General features: G+C 40.3%; 1 protein-coding gene across 2 annotated transcripts in view; it reads left to right on the top strand.

The window, feature by feature from the left end:
• The window catches only part of ZBTB20 (zinc finger and BTB domain containing 20), a 387,189-nt gene that overhangs the window by 346,204 nt on the left and 18,127 nt on the right, over positions 1-22,858 (top strand). For both annotated transcript variants that reach the window (XM_088534147.1, XM_088534152.1), the window contains 2 exons: positions 8,627-8,723; positions 15,931-16,118. The gene's annotated coding sequence lies outside the window, so the exon portion shown is untranslated. The remainder of the gene's footprint in view (positions 1-8,626; positions 8,724-15,930; positions 16,119-22,858) is intronic.

Raw genomic sequence — 22,858 nt, 5'->3', positions numbered from 1 at the left:
ACTTCTTCTTGGAAGACTCTCCTGTAAATTTTCAGTTTAGCAACATCTAAACCATTCGGTGTCTTAACGTCTGCTGTCAAGGCAGAAGATGCTCAAAATTTGGAAATGGTCTTCTTAGCACTCAGAAGACAGTACTCCTACATTAGCAGTGCTTATCCAACAACAGAGCCAACTGCCTTCAGTTTCATTCAAGCAAATTTTGGAAATGGCCAGAGAAATAGCCTCTGAAAACACAGAAGAGAGATGAACACTGAATTCCAATAAATCTGAAGAAATTATCATTTGCTGATACTGGAGTAAGAGTGAAAACAATTATCACTGTGCTTCTTTCCTTAATGCATTATGTGCTGCATATCCTGTACAGAATAGGGATTGCTTCAGCTACTGTTAAAGTTAGTAATCATTCTGCATCAGTGGTACAGCAAACAGTTTTACAAGAAAAGTGAGAAATAACACAAAAAAATGCATTAAAAACAGGCTTGTAGTCCTCTCCTGACTTTGACTTTTCCTGGTCGTGGCTATTTTAAACCTAAATCTGGATATTGTGGCCATAATAATGACCTTTCTACATTGCAGACATACTTAAGAAAAATCCTGTTTTGATGCAGATGATACATAACTTTAAAAAGCAAATATCACAAATGCACATCACACCTGAGGACGCACTGCTGTCAGTGACTTGACATTTCAAATACTGAGTTTCACAAATGTGCATAGCCATCCAATTTGATTGAACAATGTTTTAGAATAATTCACATGCTCATCTAGAACCTTTTTTTCATTGTGTTTTGGCACTGAAGCATAAAACAGGAAATGTACAGTGCATTTCTCTTTGCTTGTGAGGAAGCAAACACTTTGATCAGATCTACATACTCCAAGGCTGCAGTCAGTTATTCCTCAACAGATAATGCAGCCAAAGCCCAGAGTGACTCTCTTTCTCTGTGGATCCTGTGTGATATTTTATATATAGTTTTTGACATAAATCAAACAAGCTTTCATTTGTACAGTTTGAGGCCAGAGGCAGCAAGCACACAAGAAGAATAGTATGCATATTTGGGAAAACATGTTCGTAGTTCTTTTTGCCTAGCTTTTTCACTGCATTGGTTACCAGGCCTTTAATGATTGACTTGCAAGGGAAATCTTCAGAGACATGAGACATTCATCCAAAACAACAAAAAAAGAAAATCATTTGAGTATTTTTTCCTGACAGTCAATAATATCATTGTGTAGCTCAGCATTTGGGCAGTGGTGTTATGGATTTTGCAACCTAGATATAAAATTCTTCATCCCAGATCTTGCCCCAGATCGGAATGCATACACACAAGCTTTTTGATATAAATCATCCTCTGGCAAAGGCATCATTGTATTAGCTAGCAAGTTTCTTCATCTCCCTCTGTAATAACTTAATGCAAGCTCACTGAGGAAGGAGGAGAATTCCACCAAGGTTGAGAAGTTTGGGGAGTTTCTTTTCAATTATTCTATTATTCTGCTTGCTAACCTGGTTCTTGGTGCAGTACAGTGTACCAGATGTACAGCAAAGGATTCACTTGCTACTTTACCTTACTCTTCTTTCTGTGACAGAAGGATCAAATACATGGAAATTTGTATCTGGTAGTCGTCCACTTGCCAACATAGAATAATACCATAAATGAATGTAATAAACAAGCCAAGAAGAAACTGAATCTCATTACTTTTATCATTTATCATTTAGTATTTTCTTCTATAGTCATGATAGTGTAGTTCAGGTTTATGGTGGAGATCAGCTTTCAACATGAGAACTAAAAATTTTGTGGCCACGCATTGGTATCAGCTATTGTACTGTTGTGACCATGAGGAGGGCTATGGCAGAGCCCCTGCCATTAGATAAATAATCTTCATTGAATTGGATTACTTGGTGAGATTGCGCAGTGCCTGCACATAGGTAAGAATACATTACCAGTTTTCAAACCTGGTTGCTGAGACATGGTGATGCATTCTTGGAGGACATCCCATACTTTATTCAATTAACCAACATCTATGGGAGTAAGAGTTTTGGGGATATGCTAAAGTATTTGCAAGGACAGCAGTCAATCAAACCAAAGCAATCTGTAGGGGAGGAGGAAAAAAAATCTCAGCTCATTCTCTTCATACGCTTTCATTGTTTTTGTTCTTCCTGAAAAATAATGTCCTTTCAGATTTCGTTTGACATCTCCATGATGTTGAACAGATTCGAAGAAATCACCAATATTTTGACAGGGTTCCTTGGCAATGAAATGTTCATGAAGCTCATCTGTCATGAGTTAATCTGGCTCATCTAGCCAAAGCAGTAGCTTAGACAGATATATTACTGTAACAATTTAATTTCTACACTCTTTCTTGGTCTCTGGAGATTGCAGTGATGGCAACTCCTATTTCAGTGGCAGAAACATGGTGATAGTTGCAGCATGGCTATGCCTTTGTTTTTATGAAAACCTTGCTTAATGTAGCAAGGCTGTGTCATGTTGTCCAAGCACTTTTTTTTCTCGGTAAGAAGGCAATACTCCAATTGTGCTGGCCATCTACAGTGTTCATGGTTTCAAAATCTTAACCTCTTACCTTGTTCTCCTCCCACCTTCCATACTATAATGCTGATCCATTGTAACCTACAGTGTCAGCACACTCAGTACACGAAAGCATGGGGCTGTTACGGTCTCAGACTGCTTCCATTAATAGTAAATGTCTGTAGAAATACAGCATTCAAACTGAACGACTTCAGCCCACAAATTGATCTCTTCCCTGGAAGCCTCATGTAGGAGCAGTGCCACTGAGCACAGAAGATTTACCCTGTATTTTCCACGAGCATGAATAAAATCATGGCCCTGAGTACTGATCTTGGTCATACCCTACTGCTATGAATTGCTCTCAAAGGTGTGCGGTTTTGTTCAATATCTGTTCAATACTTTTATAATGGCTTCATTCTATGAATATAGAGAATCTTGTGTTATGGCACATAGCAATATATTTCCAGAATAAAATAATTTTAAAATATTAATTGTGTATCCAGCTATATAGTCATTTATATATGGTGTGTTATATATAGCATGTGCATATGGTAACCACACATACATCATCTAAATGGCAAAGTTTCTTCTCTACCATTTGTGAAGAGCTAACTCATGATCTGACCCATCCTCCTGGTTTGGTCTGATATCAGAGATTTTTGCTGACATCTGAGTGTCTTTCTTCCTGAATTCTCCATCAGGCCTTTCACTGATCTGCTGCTTCCTTTGTCTACTGGCATTTAGTTACACCTCTTCCAGGTACCAGTTGTCTTCAATATTTCAAACCGGACGTACAAATTCCCAACTGATGTGTAACATGACTTTCTAAGTAGCACATCTTGGCTTTCTTCTGTCTGTTCCTCCTTTCAGAACCACAAGGTTTTGTCAGGAGGCCCCCTCCAGAAATTTCCAGGCACAATCACTATATTAAAAAATCCTGCTCTGGGCTTGAATTTCCCATGTCTCCTTGGTGTATCTCCAGCTTTCTCATTTTCTCATTTTTTTCTCAAGACACTATGGTGTCTTGATCCCTTGCTCTTTCTCCAAACCAACACCAAAAGTGTAACACAGCTGGGCTCCTTGCTGTCCTGGCTCCCTTCCCAGACCCTTTTCCAGCATGTGTGGAGGTGTGCCCACTGACTCTGTTCTCTGCCCACAGGGAGGTGCAGCTAAAACAGTTACCTAAGCTCTGATTAGACTCAGTCTGACACATTTCTCTGCCAGTGTGGGGTTTACTCACCCAACACACTAAGCATGATGAGATATTTATTAATGGAAATAGGCATCATCTCAAACTATATCTTAAAGAGAACATTTTCAGAAGCTGAGTGTTAATACTTTGTGTTACTGCCTAGAGCGGGAGGGACCACCCAGCACTGAGAGTGGATTTTAAGGGCAGTAGGAAAAGAGTTATCCTGTGGACATTAGCTCTTGGATGTTGTTAGCTGTTGCTTTGAGAAGACCACCTGCAAAATAAAAAGAAGTATCAAGAGAATCAATAGATGAAAAGGAGACATAGAAAAATCCTATTTTAAGTGCCAAATCCTAACTTAGGAAAGGAACTTGAGAGAAGTGAAATTGTATAGTGTCAGATAAAAGGGGGTGAGAGATGGGGGAAAGAAATAGATACAGAAAATAGAGGCCATGTGAGACAAACATTGGGAACATGATGTAGACTTTACTATAAATTGTTATGAATTGCTACTCCAGATTTCAGTAACAATCCCTGGGATTTAAGGGAGAGATTTTCTCTCTGATGCTTTTGACTAGATGTCTTTATGGGAAATTGACTTTTACTAGGCTAGAGTAGTCCATCCCATTTAAACAATCTTTCTGCAAATGTCTAATCCATTAATTTCTTAATTCAGGCCCAATTATTGAAAGTGGACAGAAAGTGCTCCCAGTAGACCACAGAAAGGACCAGTTTGCTGTCATAGATGAAGCCATGACCCGTTGTGAAAAAATCATGCTATGATCTTCTAGTAGTGTGTCCTGTGCTGCTAACATTTTCTGTTTCCCATGGGGCAAGTTCTTGCCTCTGTTGTAAAGGTGTTTTCTGTGTAGTAGCATCTCGATGTTGATAAAACATCGTGGTTAGATATGTGCCTACAGGTAGCTGAGGGTCTAATTCCTATTTCATTTACTTAATGTAAATGCAGTGGTCTTTGCTTGTCAGAGGATGTGCCTTCTTTGGAAAACGAATCAGTAAATTGCATCCAGAATCACCCACTTTATGCAGCAGCAAGCTGACTCTTCAATCATGTTTGCTGATAGTCAACAGTGCTGTTTTAATCTTCTAGTTCTTGTTGCCCTTTTAAGAATTTCATCCAAAATGCTACTTCCTGAGAGAAAAAGTGACAAAGAATTGCATATAAGCTAGACAAGCTGGTCTGAAGATATCCAGCACTGTGAGAGTGTCAATTTAAACTGACCCCACCTTACTCAAGAGAGCTTCACAATATGTGAACTGAGATTGGATGTCCTAACTTCAGTAGCACTAGGAAGTTCTTATCTCCAGTCCCCTCATGATATAGACAGAGAGGTACCAGCACAGCAAATGGGAAGTGTAAGAAAGAAGCTCACAAGAATCTCATCTTTTAGTTTTTTTCATTAGAAAAATAGAGTTCTGAAGCTGTCAGAGTGTCACAGGGATGAAATAAATAGCAATGAACTAAAGAGCTGAGCCCCCTGGGTTTGGAGTCACAAAGAGAAAGTACTAGAAGGTTGTGGGATCAGGTACCAAGCCTTTGCAGAAAGAGGCCACGTGATTCTGCTGACCGTCTCTTGAAGGTGGAACAGGAGAATGGCCCTAGCAAGCAGGGAGTACTGAAAGAGTCTGGTGGTATCCTTGAGCAGAGAGAAGTAGAGCTGGGGCACAGATAGAAATGTCCCTCAGGGAACAATATTTGGGAAAAGCAAAAATTATTAGGAAAAAAAAATCAGGTTTGGACATGGGCAGGAAATTGTTGTTTATAATGTTTAAGTCATCTGTAAAGGAAATACTGTGCTGCTGTAGTGGGTAAAGAGCAGAGTCAGGCCAGTGCTTGTTACATGTATCTTAAGCAATAAGATATGACAGACCACATCAGATCAATGGTGCTGATTAATGAACAGCTCTGGAAAGGTAGCATGCAAGTAAGGAAAGGGTCAAGACACAAATCTCAGGAGGGAAGAAGATGAGTGTACCAGAATGTGGAGTTATGGTTTGGTAGCCCATGAATCATGAACATTATTATATAAAGTACCAGATATTGACCAAACTTTATGCCCACTGTAATTCCAGTGAAACCAATACAAAAATTGACCGAAATTGTACATCTTAAATCACAATCTGTAGTACATCACTGCTATCATATAATGTACCTTCCTTAGTAAAAACAGTAATGTGATTAATGTTTCTCACTGCTTCTAAATTATAAAATAAAGCTTGGGAAGAGCAAGGTGGAATAAATACAAACATGTATGAAATGACCAAGTTAGTATCATTAGTGGAAATATTTTAACTAATAATAGCCTGCATGTTTGCAATGTATTCATCCAGAGAACTTACTTATCCTCCAAAATCTTAATTGAGCACACAGTACCCAGATGGAGCAGATGTTACTGTTTTCCTTTTCTGGATAGAGAAACCCAGGTAAAAAGCGGCAAAGTGGCTTGGCTGTCAGACATCCTATTCCCCTGCTGTCCTATCTGTCTGCTTTTTTGCCCAATTTTTTCAAGTTCAAAAATCCTTTCCTCTTGTTTTTCCCTAGCTAGCTTAAGACTTCTAGAAAACATTGAGGTGTTTCTTTTTCCATTGTGCTCCCTGTATCTTTTAAAACACCATTGTCTTTGCTGAATTTTATGCACTCAAAAAGTATATTTTACACTTTATACTGATGCTGTCTGTGCTTTATGTTTATCAGATTGGAGGAAAAAAGTTGTATCTCTCCAGGCCATACCGAAAATGCTGGAGAAAAAAATAAGATATTTTAAGTGCTGACTTTCACAGGAATTTTAGTTTCCAGTTTTCAAGAAGATTTTGAACAGCCTATCTGTAACAACTTGTCTCCTTGACCCTTGATGTGAAGCCAGATTGAGTGCTAGGCAGTGCCACAACAGAGAACCATTTGGATTGGGATCCCAGAGATTGGATGAGCAACAAATGACACAAAAAGGGAGATGTGACAAAATATGCAGGATTAGTACATTCAGTTCTTAGGCTTCTCTTGTGTGAAATTAGAAGTGAAGTCAGCAGGAGTTCTGCCCAAGTAAAGACTAAGGTCCTGATCCTGTGATTTTTCTGCTTTAATTATGAGTTAAAAATGCATGTGAACTAAAGTACTGGGCAGTCTTTAAGGTATGCAGGATCCATGCCTTAAAAAGGTGAGGAATGGCCAAATAAAAGTCTGATTATGGTGTTCAAGGTGGATATAAGAAGCAAGATCAGAATTAACAGGAGGATAGGTGGAGCATACATGGAAGTGGGAGGGAGATATCAAGCAGAAGCCATGCTAAAATTGCAGAATACTTGGGCACCTTTGCAATACTTGCACCTTTGCAATACAACATTTGATACTGGTCAAAGGTGCCAGTGTTTTATGTAATTCTTTGGAGCTAATCTGACATTGGTTCCCTGTCAAATCCGGGTGAAACTGAGAGGGTCAGGCTGATCTGAGGGGACGAGATGGGGTTCATGTTTGAATTAACCCCATCTGAAATTCAAAAGAGACTTCAAGAGAAGAGAACCCACAACTGGGTGGAATCTGGAATCAAAGAAAATGCGTCCCTGAGCCCCTGTGAAGTGCAGCTGCCAGATTTTGTGTTGCTCATTAAAAGGAGTATGTAACATACATCACAGTCACCAATAAACTTCATTTAATACAAAACGTGTAAATTGAACATAAAACTCAATGTATATTTTGTAAATACATTATTACGGTGTCATCTAAAATCCTTCATTCTGTCTACTGGCTCTCATGCCAGTGTTCCTGGTGTAGTGAACAGTGGGGTTTTTTTTAATTGTGTTGCATTTACCAACATAAATTCAGACTTGCACAGTGATGTTAACTATCTGTGAAATAACAATTACATTTCTTCTCAGCTTTTGCTCACCTTCTTGATCTTTTTGATAAAGCAAATACTTCCCTTACTTGTCTGATCAGAGTCAGTAAAATCATTTATTCATGGAAACAGCACCACTGACTTCTCTGTGGGCAGGACCAGTTGTGCTGATGTCCCAGGAGTTCTTTGCATAAGTGAAGTGAGCAGGATTTAATTCAGTCTCTGGATGCTAGCTTCAAACAGACTTCCAACATCCACAACGAGCCATGCAAAGATCATAGGAAGTTAGCAAAGGAGGAGTCCTGTTAGTCTAGAGCAGGATTTAAGTTCCCCCAAAAGGTAAATAATCCCAAAATCTTAGGTCTGGGTGGTGAAATCACCCTGTAATAAATATTGGAGCTGAGGTTTTTCTTTGGCTTCACTTCTGTATTAGTCCATTGAGCCCAATTCCTTTAGCTCAAAACATTTCAGACATAAAACCCCTCTTCAGCTGCTCCTCTACTGAAAGGTTGACCATAAGTTGTTTCACTGTCTCACTGCAGTAAAGCTGGTGGCTGAAGGCAGGTAAATGCAGTTTCTGCATTGGTATGAGCCATTGTTTTTGTGATGTAAAAAGAGCAGAACAAGTGAAAGGGCATTTTTCCTTCCTTTTCCTGTCTTTTGGTTCTGAGGAAGTGCTTGTTGCTGCTCTAACAGGGTTAGCCTTGTTGTTGTGACGGGGATGCATTTTAGTGCCAAGTTTATGTTAGCTCTCCATCATTTCTCCACACTCATGCCATTAGAGTGAGCAGCTTCTCAGAATGAGTTTTACTGAGAGCATTTCACTAGCTAATTCTCCCTGTCACCCTCACTTTGCCACAGTAGGTTGCATGCGTTCAGGGGCTGATGCTGTTATCATTTACAGCTGGGGCTAGAGAGATTGACCCAGGAAGAATTTGGCACAACAAGGTTTCAGCCATCTGTATTGACAGTGGAGAATACTTGCCTTGCAGCAAGTTTTTCTTACTCTCAATAAATAATTATTATTTTCCCCTGACCTTTCCTTTTGGTTCTTTCCGGTACAGACACAACCTCTCTCTGTTCCCTGCCCCAATGAACATCTGCACTAAGTCCAAGGCTTGGAGTAATTTACCTGAAGAGTGATACCAATTGGAAACCACTGTAAGTATATTTTATCTCTTATAAAAGATTTCTTGTTTCAGAAAAAAAAAGACATATTTATTAAAAAAAAAAAAAAGATAGCACCTGTGAGCATTGCTAGGGAGTGTAAGCTAAGTTTTGCTTTTCAAATGTAGAAGGAAATATGTGGCCAAAAAATATGTCAGTAAAAAAGTGTTAAATATTTAAGTTTTAGCCTCACAGCATAGCTCAGCAGTGACTAGTTTGATGTACTTTATCTTTTAGTTTGGCAAGTTCTCTCTGCTTAATGCTCTAGTTCATACTGTTCTAGTTGGTTCATCCATTTTTGTCTTGGGAGTGTTTGTCTTGGTTTTTATTCTTACTACTTTTTAATGATACACCTTTGACTTCTGTAAATTTGGAAACCTCCGGATTTCCTCTCATTGGTGTTTTATGCAATGCGGATTGAATTTAGTGCAGCTCCCTAAAGGTTTAAGCTGTGCTTTCCAGGCCTTGATTCATTTACGATTTGGGCTAGCATTTCTGGAAGCCATTGCAGTTTGGTAAATCTGGCTGGATTGCGTCAATAAAGTTGAGATCCTGGGAGAATTTTGACTTTGTGTTGTGATTTTATTATGTTCTCAAATGATTAGTTTTATGTTATTTGGATTTTTTTTTCCTGTAAGTCTCATAGTTTTGATTTGTTATGATCAAACCTCAGTGCTTGCCAGTTTTGTGGCAGTGTTGCTGTAGCCAAGATGCTCTGAGGTTTTAAGTGAGGCAAGCTATGCAGGCAGGGAATAACTTTTATGAGACTTGTGGTCTAGATGGAAAAAATAGACAAATTTGGGGGTATATAAGTCCTACTTCAGGTCTGAAATTGACCCAACAAATTTCAGGCTAAGTTTAACTTCATGTCTTAGTTTAGCTTAATCATGTTAATCAGTCTCCTGTAAAGGATTTCTGAGAAATTTTTCTTTTCTGTTTTGATGAAAATTTCCAAGCTTTTATTGTGCCAGAACATTGAGCCTATCTTCTCCGTTCTCCATGTTTCACATTCTTGTTCTGCAGTGTCCTGTTGGGATTCCTCTTTCACATTATGTTTTATGATGATGTTTTCAGGCATTTGTGTTTTCCATTCTATCATGTGAACTTGCAGAGATTTTAAACAAACTGTCAGTCATGTAGCTGTAACAGCATGAAGATCAGTATTGCTGCAAAACCATCAGCAAAACTGTGTGAATATTCAGGCAGTCAGCCCGTGCAGGACTTACTACTGAAGCAACACTTCTGGCAGGGAGGCAGGATGGCTCAGGTAGTTTAAAGCTAGTTTCAGCCTCTGCTCTGGTGCTCAGCGTACCCTAAATGTGTTGTGGTCGTATCTCTGGTCAGATGCTAGGGCTTCTCACTGTTCTTTTGGGCCTTTTTTTAATATAATTTAATGGTTGTATTCCTATCTCTCACTCTCTCCCTCTCTTTCACTTTGTCAGCTTCTAAATATGTATTGTCAATGTCACGCCAGGGAGAGACACAACACTGGCAGTGATAAGCACTGATAGTGGGAGCGGTGCTAGTCGCATGCAGGCAGAAGAAGAATGTGCAGCAGAATGCTGGGGGAAAACACCACTTAAACGCAAATGTAAACCGTTTTCACTCTTTTATATTTTTAGGATCTGAAAAGACAGGCTTTTTGTAATCATATACAACCCCTGTGCATTACTGAGGTTGCAGACAAAGTGTACCTGAGTGTTTAAGTACAGTGTGTGGGCAATACAGGCATCTCCGACCTGAGGGCAGTTGCTAGAAGGTGATGTTGTGCCTCTGTTAGGAAGAGACATACTACCTGGAACATGGATGGGCAGACTTACTCAGCAGGAGCACTTGTAACAACATCAGCAACCCTGTGGCGTTTTCCCTCAGTTCTATTTAGTATGCAGTGAGCAAAGGTCTGGATAGTGACCCAGCCCTCTTTGTATTCGGAGCCTGAACTGCCTCATTATTGTTCATTATGTGGAATTATTCTCATACAGTTACATTATCAGAGCTTTCCTGAGAGCCAGGGTATGACACTGGGTTCTGTGCAGCTACACTGGTTCCAGTACCTGCACTAATTTGTTCATTGCTAATCTGGTGTCTCTGTACGACTTTTCAGACCGTTCCAGATACAAGGGAAAGCTCAAGCATTCTCTGAATTTATAGTTGGCATGTGAAAATTATTAGCAGCTCAACAAAATACATTGCCTGCTAGGGACCTGACATGCTGGCACAACTATGGGAGTATGCACACTTCATTGAGGGAAACATCACTGCAAACTCACATAATTGCAGATGCATACGAAGAAGTCATGAGTGGAAAGCAAGTGAGAGAGAGAAGGTTGTATGTAGAAATAGCCGCAAGAAGGACACGGGTTTTAAGGCATTCCAAAGCTCAGAGGTAGCAATCGCTTTTTAGACAGTTCTGAGGTTAGGGCATCCAAAATATTATCTATTCTGCCTTCAAATTATACAGAAAGGAATGTCCAGACCCCTGCAGCAGCGACACTATTGTGAGCTGTGCACTATGTGAGCCATTATTATATGATACTGTAGCATTAAAGTTCATGGAATGAGGGAATGACACATTGCAACGAAGATAGGTAGTGAGAGAAGAGTTTCAAATAGAAAAAGATGGCAGTGGTTGTAGGTCCTGTTTCACATACAAGTTGGAAAACTCTGATATGCACAGTTCAGTTCAGGGATGACTGTGGATGCAGTTAGCCTGACATTAGGTGCTGAAGAGCATGTAATAAGGAATCATAGAATCATACAAGGAAGAGGATGTATTGTAAATGTATAGAAAATGAATATAATGGGAAGTTACACAATGCATTTAAAGGAATATCGGAAGTGAATACCAGGGAGAGAGAACTATCTGGATATAGGATATGTAATCTAAAGATATGGAATAGGCAGGATGTTTAGAAATGACCCTTGAGATTAGATTAGCTGTGAAAGGGCAGTGTCTTTCTGTCCCTAGTTTCTGGTACTTCATCCAGAAGACCCATATACAGAAGTGACCTCTGCTGTTTTGGCCTTTGCTGTCCTTCACAAGAAGCAAAGATGGCCCTCTCACAGTCTCCAATATTTGCAATAATTTGTGATGTGCCACAGTTGTGTATGGAGCACAAGCCCAGAGATAGCTGCAAAACAGACAGGAATCCTGTGCTCCAAGGACCAATTCCAATGTCTTTGCAAGTAAGTTGCAACTTGCATTGTCCTTAGCAGCAAATAAATAGTAAACTGATTTTTTTTTCCCCAGGGTTAATCCACAGAGGATAACATAAGCACATGCAGTAAAGTAGCAAGATAGACTGTCCCTCACAACTGAAATAGTCTTCCAGAACTCTCAGTCACCTCATTCCAGAGAAGATGCATAAACAGCTATAATGTGGGGAGGTTCCACGATCAGTATTTACTACTTGTTTCGTTTGCCCTCCCCGCTCTGGGCTTTCAGTTCTTTTGACATATCTAAGACAGGTCATATTCTTATACAGCTAATGTCCCATTTTACCTTCTGGAACATGGAGATATTTTAGAGAATTCTCTGATGGAAGTGTTCATGGGGGTGTAGAATCAGAGAAAAAAAATAGGTTGGAAAGGTCCTCTGGAGGTCTGTAATCTAAATCTCTGCTCAGAGCAAGGCTGACTTCCAAGCCAGATTAGGTTTCTCAGGACCTTGTTCAGTTAAGTTTTGCAAACCTGCAAGGATGGAGGTGCCACGACCTGCTTTGTCAGCCTGATCCTGTGCTTAACAACTCCTCCTGTGCATAATTTAGTAGTAAGATAGCAAAATGTGAAATTAGATAGCAAATTAGAATAAGCTAATGAATACAAGAATATATAATTATAATATATATGAAGAGCAGAGCAGTAGGACTTTTTTTAATATGAGCAATAAGATAAAAGGAAAGCATAGGAACGTAAATATAGAAGTAGGAGCAAAGATACGGCTGTTGCCCTTAGCTCACAATAGCAAATTTACAGACCAGAAAAAAGAAAGATCGTTGTTTGGAGTGCTTTGACCACTGTGTCCCCAGGATTTTTATTTTATGAAACATTTTCTTTAGTTTCTGAGCTGACTTGGCTATTTCCCTTACTTGGGCTTCCTTCTGTGGAACGCAGCATTTGTGTCATTCATGTAATACTGAGATGCAAATAGTGTAAGGAGGACAGCTTTGAAACAGTACTTCCTTTAGTGCCATTCATCACTGTTGCTTCTCCTCCCTTCCTTGTGACCCCCAAGGCACCAAGCTGCAGGACTCAAATGAGGAAAGCTGATGATAGAAGAGCATCTTGATAATACAGCTTCAGCCTTAACAGCAAATAAACAGATTTGCATAGGAAGCGGCTGTGCCCAGCTTCGTTCGTGTCACTACCTGTAGTTAAAAATGTTTTTAATGAGATCTGAAGGCCTGGGATGCACAAGCAGGATCAGCCACACGATGCAATAAAGCTCAGGCCAGTGTTTGGTCTGGTGGCATGCTGTTGCTGTGATAGCAGCTGACAAGTTGTGCTCATGCAGAGTGAGCCCCTGCAAATGGAAACACTGTCCTGGCCCAGAGAAGCAGTTCTGTGTACGGACAGGGCTTGAGGCAGAGGCAGTACATAACTTGAGTTAACTCGGAGCGAAAAACAGACGTTAGATATGGCAGTTCATCTTCCAGAGTCTAACCCAGTGTGTCCCTTGCTGCCTGGATGAGGAGTGGTGCCACCTGAAAGCATTTCAGGTAGCAGAGCTCTTTCAAGCACTTTAAAGCACTGCTATAGGCACATGTTTCCCCCAGGATTCACCGTAGCTTGGGTGCATACATAAAAGTGATAGGGTCTGGAAAGGAGACATGAGAAGGTATAGTAGAAGTGACCAGAGTTAGTGCTCTGAAGATCTACCCAGATACCTGTGAGCACACCATATGCAGTCTCTACGCTTGGGCTAATGCATTCCCAGGTGTGCACCGTGCATCTCGTGCACCTCACCTGCATAGCAAGAGAGGGATCCAGATGACGAGAAGGTGAACAAACTCAAAGCTGCCAGCGCTTGGAGTCCTGAGATGCTGTATTTACTTTCAGGAAAAAAAAAAAAAACACTTTTAAGTGGTTTGATTTTTCTTCAATTTAAAACTAAATGATCAGTTTTGCCATTGGCCATATCTGTGCAACTTTAAGTAAGGCCAAGTGAGTTATCCCATGCTCCTTCTGATTTAAAGGAGATCAGGTTTTGGCTCTATATTTTGAGCATATTGATTATCTACACAGAAAATGCAGGAGGCAGCACCCTGGGTCCTGTTATGGGTCCGCTTTGGGGACCATCAGCCCCAGTAATCCCCAGAGCTGCCAGAACTCTAGAGCTAGGCAACATGAGTCCAAATGCATTTCGATTCACCTAGAAACTCCCCTGTGACACCCCAGGGCACCCTGTTTGGAGGGGAAATAGGGCAGCTGGAAGTCATTCAAGAAGTATTTTCACATGTTTTGGGGCACTGCAAAGGTCACAGGGTCCAGCAGTCCCTCAGCCTCAAGCAAGACCAGGGGCGCAGCCACCAGCAGTTCCCGGCCTTCACGTCCAGATTTTTTCATATTTATCTTTTTTTTTTTTTTTTTTAATCCCCCACCTTCACTACTTCCCCTTTTCAGTCAGCTTTTGAAGAATTGTGGGTTGTTGGCACGAGCAGTTGTGCTTTTTTTTTTTTTTTTTCCGCCCTCTCTCTTTCTATTCTCTCTCCCCTGTTTAAGCACTTTCTTGATTCCTATTTCTTTCCTCCGGAACTTTCATTTTACCCTCTGGGAACACCCTACATCGGGTCTCTGCCGCCGCCGCCGCCGCCGGGCCGGGCCCCTCGGGCGGCTACTGCCCCCCGCCGGCGGCCGCCGGCAAATGGCGGCGGGGCCCGGGGCGGCCGGGCCGCCCTTATGTAACCCCTTTATGTAACGGTGTAACGGTCTAGGCCTTCGTCCCCTCCTCCACCTGCCCCTCGGAGCTTTGCTTCACCCTTCAAGATGGTGGTGCTTAAGAATTAAAGCAGGGGTCAGACTGGTCCTCAAAAAAGTCATGCTTTGTGGGTGTGTGTGGCTGCACTTTAACTTGTGCCTGGAGGTGGGATCTGGGGACACAGCATGGTAGCAGCGGCTCCCGGGGTGGCCAATTCTGCCCTTTCCATAGGCGAATTAACATGCATGGAGAGGAGCTTTGCTGGACCATGGGATGCTGTAGCAGCCTTGCTCAGGACCCTCCGCAAGTCACATGAGGAACCACCTTGAGAAAGATCCCCTGCTCCCCACAAATGACCCGTCACTGCTCATGGACAGGGCTGGCAGGAGATAGCCGGGTGTTATTGGGGCCACCTGAGCCTCCTCAGCTCCCGCATGTGCTGCTAGAAGCCTCGCTGGGCGAGAGGAGCTGCCAGGCGCTTCGCTGAGCGGTGGCGACCACGACGTGAGGCTGCGGCTGACAATAGCATCTGAGAGCGGCACAGGGGCCTTGGGGGGGCATTTAAATCAGAGGAGAAACAATGAAGAGATGTGGGCACTCACCTTTCCCTCCAGGGCTTTGCTGTGTGACTGAAAACCTGCCATTTCCCTCTGCTTGCCTCAGTTTCCCCACGGAGCTGGCAATCACTGTCTGCTTCATGCGCCTTGGAGGCTGAATTCTTTGTGTTTACAAATTACTGCGAGGTTCAGGAGTGAGAATGCTCATAAACAGTTGTTTCAGGCTCCAAATCTTAATGCTTTACTTCAGTGACCTCTGCATCTCTAAGTTGCTTCAAATTCTTTCCTTTACAAAGCAAGTCTTTGCTGTGATTTGTATTGAACTGGAAACTTCCATATTGTTTTTTTTTTGAGACAAATCTGTTACATTTCTGTATAACTCTTTCTATTCAGAACGTTACAGCCTTGGTTAATATTTGTCAAGCGGAGCTCCGACTGTCTAAACCACTGGGACGAGTTTCGTTTTATGTGTCATCAGTAGGGGCAGAACGAGGATCTTCGTGCTTGGCCTATTTGTTGTAATATAGTCTCGGGGCCATTGCATGAGAGTCAAAACAAGAAGCAGTTTGTTTCCAAACAAGAAGCATGGAGGAGAGTCCTCTCCGCCTCCTTCCCTGTAAGGGAAAAGGAGGAGGAGAGGAGAGAAAGTTATCTTTAACAGATTCTAAAAATGCCTTTTCCCAAATACGCAGTCAGTCCCTTCAAAGGTCTCTTTGTTTGTTTTCAGGAAGAAACCCAAGACAGCTGAAAACCAGAAGGCGTCTGAGGAGAATGAGATTACTCAGACGGGTGCATGCAGCGCCAAGCCAGGCCTTCCCTGCCTGAACCTTGAAGCTGCTCCGTCTCTGAGCCCGGCCCTCGTCCACTCACCACATTCACCAACAAACCTGCACGCACATACAGGGTCATCTGATTGTGAGTACACTAACACACTGCTGGGTTGCTTTGGGCTTCTTAAAAACACTCTCCTGATAGCAGGCCAGCTGTGTGTTCTTTGCGTAATGGCACGAGCAAGGCTTCCTCTGGACTTACCAAAGACTTACCTTTTCCCTTCTGTGGGAATTAGTACTGGAATTGCTGAGGTCACGATAACGCAGTCAGCCAGAGGAATCTGCAAGTGTGCTGCTGGGTCAGGTTGCTGTCTGCTCCTGCTTCTTAAAGAATAAGCTAAGAGCCCTCAAATATTTTAGCTTTTTCCAACAAGCACTGTAGCTACTCCTATAGAGACAGTCATGTTTCTCATTACCCAAAAGTATGTACTGACTGGAATTTTCAATCTCTAATTGCAGATGTCTAGCCATGACAGCCAGGGTTAGAAAGGATTTCCACCAAGAAAGGCAGGGGAATGCTCATGGAGAGGAGATGAGATCTAACCTGTGAGAGGTCTGGAAGATTTCAGGAGACCCATGTGGCCATACCAGCCCTTTTGTTCAGGGCATTCACTGTAAGATTACTCAACACAGGTCAACTGGCCTTTTAAAAAATTATTTTCCATTTTGCCTCTACCCCCACCTCCCAACAGGGGAATAAATAAATAAATAAGCAAACAAGGAAGGGAATAATTACAACTTGATTTTGGAAAATCAGAATTTACACTGTCAGCTCTTCAAAATACTATCATTCCACAGTGTTCCCTGCCTGGAAGTCTCCTGGGCAAGGACACGGAGGGTCATGTCAGCCTTGTCATTTACTGCTTTTAGAATACAAACTTTACCTGCTGTGAGGTGCTTTTAAGATTTTGTAAAACTTACAAGAAGGGAAGGGGAAAAATATGACAATGATGCCAGGCTTCAAGAGCTTAGAAACCAGCTAGACTTCACAGAGGCCTATAAAAAAATCAGGGCATGACAATAAAAAATCAGATTAAAAATTATGTATATCCTTTTTTTTTAATTTAAAAATCCTGCCTCAGGGCCAAGCTTGGAAGCAGCCGGGTTATAAGGATCATCACTATCAAAATCACTTTAGCTGCAATTCATTCCTACTGGCTGCTGACTTTATTCATTATGAGCTTCTTCTAGAGATCCTGATTTTTATAGAACTGATAAAAACATTGGGGGAAATTTGCTAAATCTCACCTGGTGATTGGGAGCGAAGAGAGAAAGATGTGAAATGAGAGAAGCAGGCACCATGCAGTTTAGTATATACAAGAATTCCCTTCAAATCTGAGATGTCAAACTGTTAAAACTGGGGTACAGATTTGTCTTGCAGTGTTTTCTGAAAACAAGAGGCTTGTGAAAAGATGCAAAAATGAACTGAACAACAGGAAAAAATAATCCTTATTTTCAAACAAAGAATCTCTTTATCCCATTCATAAAGATGAAAGAGTTCATTAGCAGATGGGATTCGAAACCTCACACTGATGTTTTTTGACAGGACAAATGGAAAGCCATGAAAGCAACCTTAGGACAGAGGCCAGCAGGATTGTAGGGAATTCAGAAAGTGATCTCCTGCTTTTCCTTTTTAAAGTGGCCAAAACAGAGAGTGATGAATACTAACAGAAAGTGCTATGGGGCAGCTTGGTGCTCTTCATGTTCTACCTGTTCAGTGAATAAGCAGAATTTTTTAGACCCCAAAGATTTTAATGTCCACAAATCAAATTCTGTTTCTACTAAACCCATAATATGAATGTGAAGGAAAAATTGCAAACCCAGATCAGATGCTCCTTTTACAATGAAGTTACTTTTTTTTAGAAAAGAAATTTGATAATATGCTCAAGACTAATGAGCACTTTTCAGTTGTGAAAAATAATTCCCAAAATACAGTTGAAATGATACAAAAACTAGGTAAATGATAAAGCTTCATATGGGTTTGATCCTATATGCTTTGTAACCAATGGAAAAACTATTATTTTTAGCAGGCTATAACCTTTATTTGATTAAGGCAGTATTCATGTAATTGTTTTTGGCACACACGTGCTAAATAGTAATATCAGGTTTTCACATGAAATAAAAATACGGTATCATTAGTTTACATCTGCATATTTACCCTGGTTACCTATTGTGTCATTTGGTAACTTTTTAATTTTTTTTTTTAAATTCCCTCAGTCCCTAGTGCTGGAACAGATTAGGTTACTTGAGAGATGAATATTTGTGACTCCCAACATTTTAAAGTGGGTTATCTTGCCATTACCAGCTACTCCGTAGCTTTTGCCCCTCTTTCCACTTGTTCTGGTTCTTTCCTTGCACCCAAGAATCCTTTGCCCTTCACCTCCCTTCCTCTCGGAGGTGCATTGCCATATCTTTTTCCCCTCATCTTTTGGAGCTGTGATGGTGCTTTGCTTTGGACTAGCAGCACTTCCTAACCACCTGCCTTCCAGACTCTGCAGTACCACTTCTCCTGCTTTGTCCAGACCGCAATATTTCCTCTACATCCCTAACTGTGTAGATCATATCTAATTTTTAAAAGGAGGTGTTTCACTCTGATTAAGTGCTTTCTAGAGGATGGGTAAATAATCTAAAGATACATAAAAATTAGTATTGCACAAGAAGTTTGAGCAGAATAATTCAATGTAGAGTATCAGAAACACCCAACATAAGTGAGCATGTAAGGTATTTAAATTCTTGGAAAAATGTACTGGTGTACAGATGGTTCCACAATCTCTTGTTTATGCATCTGGAAGACAGACTTGGATTTTATGGACCACCTAACGAAATCCTTTCAAAATCTTCACTGGCCATTTTGCATGCATGAACACTAGTGTTTGGCAGAAAATAACACCAACATTTATTACAAGAAATATTCATAAGCAATCTAATTAAAAAAATCAGGTGCTTTTGGAATGATCCAGATAAAAATACCTTTTCTAGGTGTAGGAAATAAAAACACTAGTGTAGGGTGGGCACCTGCTCCTCAACTGTAAAAGACAGAGGTAAAGAAAGCCTAGGCAGTAGTCTGAGTGCTAATCTTAGGGAAATGAGTAGTTAGCAAAAAAAAAAAAAAAAAGTCTGGGTAAATTCGTATGTGACACACTGCTCTTTTCAGTACTTAATTCTGTAATGTAGTGTATTTTCTATGCTGTTTCTGCAGCCATTTATTCCCAATGCAATGAAATTGTGTTATTTCTGACTCTTATACAACTTGAATTTTTGGATTTGAACTTTATTGGTGTATTTCCAGTGTGCATGACTCCAAGAAGCAGAATCCAGAACCTAGGATCTATTGTGTCCCATTCCCATGCTTTTAAGTTTTGTGGAATTCTAGTTCACACAACTTAATTGGAGATGTAGGTTAGAGGAGGAGGTGCTTCCTGAAAGTAACTCCTTTCATGTAGGGTTTGACAGTTAACAAACACCACTTTGAATTAATTTGGAGCTGTATTAATTTGGAGTATATTAATTTGGAGTGAGTTATGTATCTCTGGTTACTCAGCTATCACAAAGAGATGTAGCTGCTTAACCAAAAGGGAAGGAAACTGCAAAGATAATTATGGAGGCACAGATTCTAGAAGGTTTCAAAGAAATAAAAGTGAGGTTTATGATGATGGTGTTTGGAAATTTCCATATATTTTCTTGTTTAGAGAGAGATGACATATATATTGGTAGTGTCGGAAGTTGGCTGTCTCTAAGTTGGTTTTGTCTTTATAGTATGTCCACTTACTGCAGAAGCTCTTCAAGAGGCATCCATGACTATATAGGCTTATGTTTTGGGAGGCCCAAGAGATAAGATCGTTTTGGCAGAAAGTTCCACAAGTTCTCAGAGATACAATCAGACAAAAAGTTCATTTAAGCTGTGATGTATACATTTAAACAAATGTATCCAAACTCAAAAGAATCCCATGGGAACAGTGCAACTGAATTCTTTTGTCTCCACTGACAGTTAAAAGAGTTATTCTTAGACATCGAATGGTCCATCTGTGAAAGAATTTGTTCCAGAGAAGGGAGAGCAGCATCCTAACAAAGAGTTTCCATAGGACAGAGAGGCAGATTGGACAGTGATGGGAAAAAACACTGAAATGATTTTTATGGTTTTTAGATAATGCAGAATATTTAAGAGGTTTGAGGGAGGGTAAAAGACAAAAAGGAAAGTGAGGCATGGACAATTGAAAAAAAAAACAGTATGAAACAATTATTGGCAAGAAGTTGAGAAGAAGGAGAACTTTTTAAAGGGGAGCAGGGAGCTCTTACGTATTAAACAGAAACACTTTATGAACACATCTGCTGATGCACCAAATTTGAACCTTTTGTCCATATATGCTCAAGTGACTGGATATATATATGCTGACTGGATCCAAATCCAACATTTTTCACAGGATGAGAATTTTGAGACAGTCTTTTTATTTCTTTTTCTTTTTTTTCTTTTCCTCATGAAGTTTGATTTTCCTATCACGATAGCTTTCTAGTATGGTGAGGAAAGGCAGAGAGGGTATTGTGTACCCTGCAATTTTCTAAACTCCACAGAGCATTAAGAGTGAAGATGGAAACTCTGGCTTTTCATTTTCTTGAGCAGCTGGGGAGTCCTATATCCACTTTTTATGAATTGACAGGTTTGCTTTGCCTAGAGTTAGTGTAGAGGCTAGATGAATCTGGAGGCAGTTTGACCTCATCTTTTTTTTGTGTGTGTGTTTCCTATTTTCTTTCTGTGTAGGAAGAAAACCTATGACCTTATGGTCTTCCTTTTTCACCAGTGAAATTTGTGGCTATGATTATTTCTCAGAGAAGTACTGATGCTACTAGCTTCCTTGGTTTCAGAGTCAGGCAGTGTGTTAATAGTAATTTCATCTATGTGTTAATAGTAATTTCATCTGTATTTTTGCTAATCTATGTGTGGTATGTATTAGCTAATGCTAATGTTAGCAAATGAATATTTTTAGGTTGTTTTGGTGACCTCAGAAATGATGTATGGTTGGATATCTATTTTAGTCCATATACTAATGGAGCCTGTAGCAAGCTAATTTGAAAACAAGGGCATCCATATCTCTCAAATACTGGTGTCGGGAGATGGAGCTTCTGTTTGTCTTGCCAGATATTTACAATTCTCTACAGTGGATACTTCTCTTTTTAACAACCATATGTGGTTTCTATAACCTGCTAGCTTGTATTTCTAAGATTATCAAAGATATATCTGCCAAAAATGATTTGTGGTTTCATAGAAGCAGATTTATGATGTTTGATTTGTATAGAGCTGCGTGGCATAAAGAAGTAAGTGCAAATACAGATCTGTAAAACTATAAGCTGAGCTCGCTCTGCTCTGTTGAAAAAGCCATCACAATGCACGAAAGGGTTGGTGATGCAGAGTATTGTGTTACTGATTAGAACTGGTCTGTATATTCCTAATCAGTACACTAAGTGAGTTTTGTCAGGTTGGTCTCTCGGGCTTTTCTTCTCATGAGAAATGACTAATAGCAGATGGTACTTCCGTCACGAAGGCAATGAGTTTGTTTTTGAAAGCGACTGTGACTTTGGAGCTAAGTTTCACTGATGCATAAATCACTTATGTTTATGTTCACTTATGTTACAGACACTTTTGAAAATCTTGTCTAACTATCTTAAATGTTGATTCCATTATTTGATGACCACAATATTGGCTTGCTGCTGGGTTGTCAGTCCTTAGGGTGGTTGGAGTTTTTATTACTGTTCTTTCTTTTAGTTAGGTGAGAGCATTCATGATTTCAGATTCAATTTAAAGCAGTCACTCAAGTTGCTGGCTTTCATGATTTTAGGGTAAAGCTTGAGGACATGTGCCCAGTGCATCTCTTCCTTCTAGGTGGCAGGAGGAAGGATAAAAGTCTATTACCCTAAAATTTCATAGATTTGAGCCATTATTAGAATTCTGAGGTGATTATGTTGATTCCGTTGTGGTATTTCTGTTTGTAAATCATACCACAGCCACCAAGAAGGATGTCCTATTATTATTTGTTTTGTTTAAATAATACTTTCCAGGATAGAGCTTTCTTCTTCTCCCTCTTAGGTAGCTTACCTTCTCCCATCATCCTCCATCTGAAAATTTAAGCAAAAATTCCAATTCTGCTGTACAGTTTCTATAAGCTCTTTGATTACTTTACTGCTTTCATGCATCAGCAGTCTGGCTAACCCACCCAGTCTGCTACTTGTCTGTTTAATCTATCCATCTATATAATCTGAGGCACTTCTTAGGTACCAGTCATTGCCCTGTAAGCTTCCTCTTTCTGATGTATTTAAAGAGTATATTATTGCACTGGTTGTCTTTATACCTTTAGCTGTTTTTTCTTTAAATTTCCTCTTTGCTCTGCCTAATCTTTGTTTTACATCTAGCCTGCTTCAGCTTATGCTCTGTTCTATTAGTGTCACTTGGGCATGATTTCCATGTTTGGAAAGATACTTTCAGCTTTAATGAACTCTTTTACCTTGTTATTTAACCATTGTTTTTGTTGTCCTTGGATATGCATGCTGATTCTAATAAAGTGTTATTCAGGCCACCTCCCTGCTGATCCTATGGATTTTAATTCCTTATCTTTTCCCTTCAGGCGCTTTCTGACTAACTTCCTCTTTTTTTTTTTTTTTTCCCTTTAATAATCCTCATAAAGTTGCATGTGCCAGATCTACCTTTTCATATGATCTGCTTGAGGAGTGTCAAAACTTTATCATATGGTGGTCATTGTAATTTCATGTCCTAACTATGCTTTTCTGCTGTTGTCATCTCCTCAGTCCTACTTGGGTGCAAAGACTAAACTAAAT

Source organism: Tinamus guttatus, unplaced genomic scaffold (assembly GCF_059628265.1).
Source record: "Tinamus guttatus ecotype Peru unplaced genomic scaffold, ASM5962826v1 Tinamus_guttatus_pri_ptg000035l, whole genome shotgun sequence".
In the NCBI taxonomy this organism is placed as follows: Eukaryota; Metazoa; Chordata; class Aves; order Tinamiformes; family Tinamidae; genus Tinamus; species Tinamus guttatus.
The sequence above is the reverse complement of the archived record's forward strand: the minus strand, read 5'-3'. Positions and strand labels throughout refer to the sequence as shown.